This window comes from Meriones unguiculatus, chromosome 2 (assembly GCF_030254825.1).
Source record: "Meriones unguiculatus strain TT.TT164.6M chromosome 2, Bangor_MerUng_6.1, whole genome shotgun sequence".
Taxonomy (NCBI): Eukaryota; Metazoa; Chordata; class Mammalia; order Rodentia; family Muridae; genus Meriones; species Meriones unguiculatus.
Window position 1 is genome coordinate 114,476,550 of NC_083350.1, and position 6,192 is coordinate 114,482,741.

General features: G+C 37.3%; 1 pseudogene; it reads right to left on the bottom strand.

The window, feature by feature from the left end:
* Positions 1–2,509: 2,509 nt before the first annotated feature.
* Positions 2,510–3,779, bottom strand: LOC110544622 (large ribosomal subunit protein uL4-like; annotated as a pseudogene).
* Between the last annotated feature and the right edge of the window lie 2,413 nt (positions 3,780–6,192).

A 6,192-nucleotide genomic window follows, 5' to 3' on the forward strand; every position in this document is an offset into this window, starting at 1 on the left:
AGGAGATGAGGGAGGGAGGGTGTGATTGGGAGGGAAAGAGGGAGTGGGATACAGCAGGGATACAAAGTTAACAAACTGTAACTAATATTAAAAAAATTAAAAAAAGAAAAAAGAAAATAAATTACAAGAAAAGAGAAAAATGCACTCTAAAAATAAACATAAATAAATAAAATATCAGATTCTGAATATTACTAACTTGTATCTGAAACACTGAGCATGCTAATATTGTTTAAAATAATAAAATTATCATCTTAAACCTTCCCTAAAATACAGATCCAAGTTACTCTAGTAAAATTCACCAATTGTTCAAGGAAAAATTATTACAAACATTTTCAAAGTAGGTGAGTTCGAAAGAATTTTGTGCTGTCTCCTATAAAGTCAGCATCATCCTAGTATAAAAAGTAGATAAAAAATATTACACACAACCACACACACAGAGAGAAAGAGAGAGAAAGGGAGAGAGAAAGAAGGTAGCGGATTCTTCTTTTCCACTATATTTGCAAAAATCTTCAACAAAATATTAGCATACCAAAGACAGATACATATTAAAATGTTTACACACTTTTGCCAAACAGGATTTATTCAGTTAATGGACAGTTTTAATATCCCTTAATCCTTTGTTTAAATATACCACTCAGAATAAAAGACAAAAAAATATAACTATATCATAATCATTTGACAATCTGATGATATCTCGTGATAAAAATTATTCAGCATGTTAGGAATATAAACAGTGTTCCTCAATTTGATAATGAACATCTATTTACCAAAATTAGTTAAGATTAACTGCAAAATGATGAATATTTTTAACCTAAGATCAAGAAGAAGACAAGAATGTCCAATCTCACTGCTTGTTTTTAACATTTTAATGGAGACTCCAGCCTACAGAATTAAGCAGAAAAGAAGAATGGAATGTATGAAAATTGGGATGAACTAAATAAATTGAATTCTATTGGTGAATTAAATGACCTTGTATCTAGAGGACACACACACACAAACTCACACTTCAGACACACACACACACACACACACACAAGATTAGTAAGTCTGTGACACTTAAGATCATAAACAAAAAAAATCAGTTACTTCTATTACATTCCTAAGACAGTTCTATTTATAGTGGCATGATAAAATGCAATTCTTAAGTATACATTTAGAGGAAGATGAGACTTGTATTACAAAAACTAATGTGATAGAAGAAGAAAGCAAATAGAACTTTACAACTAGAAAGATAGTGCATGCTTATGAATTATAAGACACTGTTGAGATGGCAAGCCTCTATAAAGTGATCTAAGGATTCAGTATAATTTCTATCAAAATCTCTGCTGGAGTTTTGGAAGAAATTTGGAAAGCTGAAGTTAAATCTGCAGCGGAACTGCAAAGGACCAAGAATAGCCAAACAATATTGCCTACTAGTCTCTGATTTCAACCCTTTCAGCAAAGCTACAGTAATCAAGATAGGAGGTACTGGCATAATTACAAACATATGGTCAATTTATTTTTGAAAAGGCTACCAAGAAAATTGAATGGTGAAAAATAGTCATTTCAACAAATGATGCTGGGGAAACTGAATGACTGTATGCAAATGAATAAAGTTAGAACCTCACCTCAGAGCATATGTACAAAACAAAAATTAAACAAACATAAATAAAAAACAAGCAAACCACCAATGAAAGTCGGAACTAGTCTCTATAATTTTTGGACAAAAGTATGTGTAAAATCCTTATGGTTCTGAGGTAGAGGACTGAGCCCCAGGAGCACACTGAAAACACACACACACACACACACACACACATACACACACACACACAAACACACATACACACACACATGAGAGAGAGAGAGAAAGAGAACGAGAGAGAAAGAGAGAGAACAAAACAACAACAAAACAACTGGATTGTGTCATTTAAAGTCTTGCGATTCAAAAGAAAAGAAAATAGCAGAATGAGAAAACATATTTAAAAATCATTTTCTGGACACTTGTTATGTAAAAAATGTTTTGCCATTTCATATTAAAATGTTAACAATGCCATTAAAGTGAGAAAAGGATTAGTAGGCTTTTGCTTTAAGAGCATACACATTTGGCCAATAAGCAATTCAAAAGGCAATTAACCATTAGCAAAACTGTTTGATCCTTTAGCCTGTGTCGCTATACATTGATTAGGATAACTATCAGAGAGGTAATAGCATGTTTGGCAAAGATATGAAGAAACCAGTCCATGTGCATTGGTGATGGGAACAGAAAATGGTGCAATTGCTTTGAGAAACAATTTTGTTTTTTCTTCAAGTCAGTGGTTCTCAACGTTTCTAATGTTATGACCATTCAATACAGTTCCTCCGAGTGTGGTGACCCCCAGCCATAAAACTATTTTTGTTGCTATTTTATAACTGGAGCTATGAATTGTAATGTAAACATCTGAATTTTTCTTTTTTCTTTTTCTTTGATTAGGTTTTTATTCAAATAGACCTGTCTCTTTTTGTTCTACGGAATGATACAAATTTTAGTAGTTTATGCAGCAGGCTTTTTTTCTTCTGCAGTAGGTTTCTGCTCTGCTGGTTTATTCTCAGCTGCTGCCTTCTTGACTGGGGCAGCCTTCTTTCCTGCAGGCTTCTTCAGCTTCTTGACATCTACAGGTTTCTTTTCTTTCTTGCCTGCAGCCCCCTTCTCTGCCACAACCTTCTCTGACTTGGCTGCCAGGGCTGCTGCTTCTGTTGCTTCCAGTTTCTTCACGCAGAGTTTGATTTCTGGCCTGGCGAAGAATGGTGTTCCTGCGCATAGTCTTTGCATAAGGGTTCAGCTTCAACATGATTCTCACGTTCTTCAGTGGATTCTTCTTCAAGACTCTCCGCTGAATCTTCTTGCGTGGTGCTCGGAGGGCTCTTTGGATTTCTGTCTTTTCAAGATTCTGCTAAGCTCTGTGTTCATCATCTTGTGCATGGGAAGGTTATAGTTACTCTTGGTTGAAGCAGCCTTACGCCAAATGCCATATAACTCGTCTAACTTCCGGAATGCACTTTCAGTCCAAATGCAGAAACGTCCAACATGCCCACCAGGAGCAAGTTCCAAAATGTTCGACTTCCTTACATTAAAGCAGAGGAATACCAGGGATGTTTCTGAAGGCCCTGATGATTCCATTGTCTTCGTTATAGATGATGCCCGGTCCCCTGCGCTGGATGTGCTGTCGGTTTCTCATTTTGCCCTTGCCAGCTCTCATGCTCTGAGAGGCATAGACCTTTTTGATGTCATTCCAGGCTTTAAGTTTCCTAAGCAGCTGAGCAGCCTCCTTGGTCTTCTTGTAACCTTCAACCTTATCTGCAACCACCAAAGGCAGCTCAGGAACTTCCTCAAAGCGATGACCTTCAGACATCACCAAAGCTGGTAAGGCTGAGGTAGCCAGAGCAGAACAGATGGCATATCACTTTGGGGTTGTGTTCACTGTGCAGGGCCAACGACGCCAGGTTTTGGTTGGCGCAAACATGCGGCCCCCACGACACATATTTCCAAAGGCACCTTGGCCAGAACGGTGGGTCCCACCACCTCGAACTCTTGGAATTCGAGCCACAGCTCTCCCAGTACCCCAAGACTTAGCACTGGTCTGGTGAGCTGCCAATTCACTGACGGCATAGGGCTGCCTGTTGTTTTTCCTCAGGTTGGTGTGAACAAAGTTCATGATATCCGGTCGAATGGGGGCTTTGAACACAGCTGGCAATTTGACATTCTTTCCAGATGACTCCCCCTTTTCAGAGTACACCGATATGAGGGGACAGGCACAAACCATGACAGGGAGAGGAGAAGGCCACGATCTTCTCCAAGAAGGCCACAGTCTTCTCCTGAATTTTTCAATGGTCTTAGGCAATCCCTGAGAAAAGGCTGTTCAACCCCAAAAGAAGTCGTTATCCAAAGGCTGAGAACCACTGTTCTAACCAAATGGAAGTATAGTGATACCATACAACCCTTAATTCCTCACCAATGTATGTATCCAAATGAAATATATAGTAAACATAGCCTGCACAAAAAACATGGTGATGAATATTCATGATAGGTCAGGAGTGGAAACCCAGTTCTATCAGCTGATGAGTATCTGAATGATATTTACCGTATATGAACCATTGCTATATCATTAGAACTAATGAAGTACTGCCTTATACTTAGAGCATGATTACACTTGAAAGTATCATTCTAAGTCATAGAAGCCTGTCACAGAAGTATGCAAGGGTATCAGTATTTCCATTTATGTGAGTTATAAGGATAAGAAAATGTGTAAAAACAAGATGTGTATTAGCAGAACAAAATGGGCTCATGAGAAGTGCCTGTCAACAAGAACAAGTAGAAACAAGAACAATTAAGGGGTCAAAATACTCTAAAATTTGATTTTGGTGATAGACGTACAAATCCATGAATATATTGAAGAAGTTTTCAAGTGTACACATTACTGGGTGAGTTTTCTGGTGGGAAATTATACTTCCAGAAACCATTTTTTATTTTGCAGATTATAATTTAATTACAATATTTCTATCTCAAAATATCTTGTTGTAAACAATGACAAGAGAATAGGAAATGTCACACAAGACCTAAGACAACCAAATCAGAGCAAGACAGATATTGGAGGAATGCGCGGAAGAAATTGGTTCATCTTAGGCCAGTGAGGTGACAAATTATAGAGAAAAGGCAGACTAATTTTGTGCTGAAAATATGTCAAGAGTGGCTCCCCAATTGAAATAAATGAAATAACCAGGAGAAAAAGTTTCCTATGCCATATATTAAAAAAAAAAAAAATCTTTCAGGTTAACCTTACTAAATGGTAGCTCTGAAGCGCAACACTAAAATGCTTCTACTCAGGAAGGTGTGAAAACACAGAGCCAAAAGATAAATGAAATTAGCAAAGATTAAATCAAAATTAGAATCTATGTAAAGAGGGAGTAAGACGGCATATGGTGACGAGAGCTGTTAGCAGTTTAAATTCCTAAGTTTCACAAGAAGGCGACAGTCGCTCAGCTGTTGGTCTGAGACAACAGCACAAGCAGCTGTTTTCCTTTCTAAAATTACAAATAAGGTTTATTGAAAATTATTAGGTTCTCAATGAGAACCTTCTCCCAACTTCATTTCACACCTGCCTATTTAAATATACACTGTTGCTGAGGTGAGTCACTATTGTTCCCATAAATGCCCCTCCCTTCTTAAAATGCTACTGAGTGTTTGTTATGGTTTTTGGTACATATTTTTGACTCTAGTTAGACATGAAGAATACCCTGTAGCAAGATGCCGCTCAACAGGTGAGTCAAAAAACAGGCGGATGTAGCCATACATGGGAACATTACTTAGCAATAAAGACAAATGTGTTTTCAAACCACAAATGACATAGGAATCTGCAATGAATAGAGTTACTCCAAAGAAGCTAATCTTAGAAGGCTGCATGCTATCTAAATCTAACTGGAGAAATCTTCTGAATAAACTATGAGACAAAAGAAAGGTCAGTGTTGGCTAAAGCTTCATGTGAGGAGATGGATGAAGAGGTGTAGCATAGGTCAATAAACCATTCCACATGACACAACAATGATGGATGCATTTGTCAAAACTCATCTACTGTACAACACAAAAAAATGCATAAACTCCATCATAGACTATAGGTATCAATTAATAATTGTGTCAATGTTTTATCAAAGAACAACATTAATGGAGGATGCTAACAGACAGAGCTATTGGGAGAGAAAAATATTGAGTACGACATGGGAACTCCTTATCCTACTCATAAACTTAAAAGTGCTCAAAAAATCTTAATATATTTTAAAACTTCTGAAGAATTAAAAATCCATTCTCATTGAGCTAGAAGGAGCTAAATGAGTGCCTGCCATACCATACCCCAGAAAAAAATGAATGGCATTTTCTTGGCTATCTCTTTAGTGTAGAAGTATTGTTTACTTGACAAAAGCACTGATGTGCTTTCCTGAAAAATTCAACCTTAGAATTAACTTGGGTCAAATATCTCAGATCAACAGGCAAGAATGCAAAGGGTGTAAGTTGGCTATGACTCTTCGTTCCCTAGCAAATATCTGCACTGGAGAATCCTATTATTGGCTGCACACTGAAACACAGTAGATCAGTTTCCAAAGTCCCTATTCCAGTACATCCCAGAAATGAATTAAGAATGTTGGGCTTCATCTGTGCAGGGTTCTAGGTTATCTCTATGAATA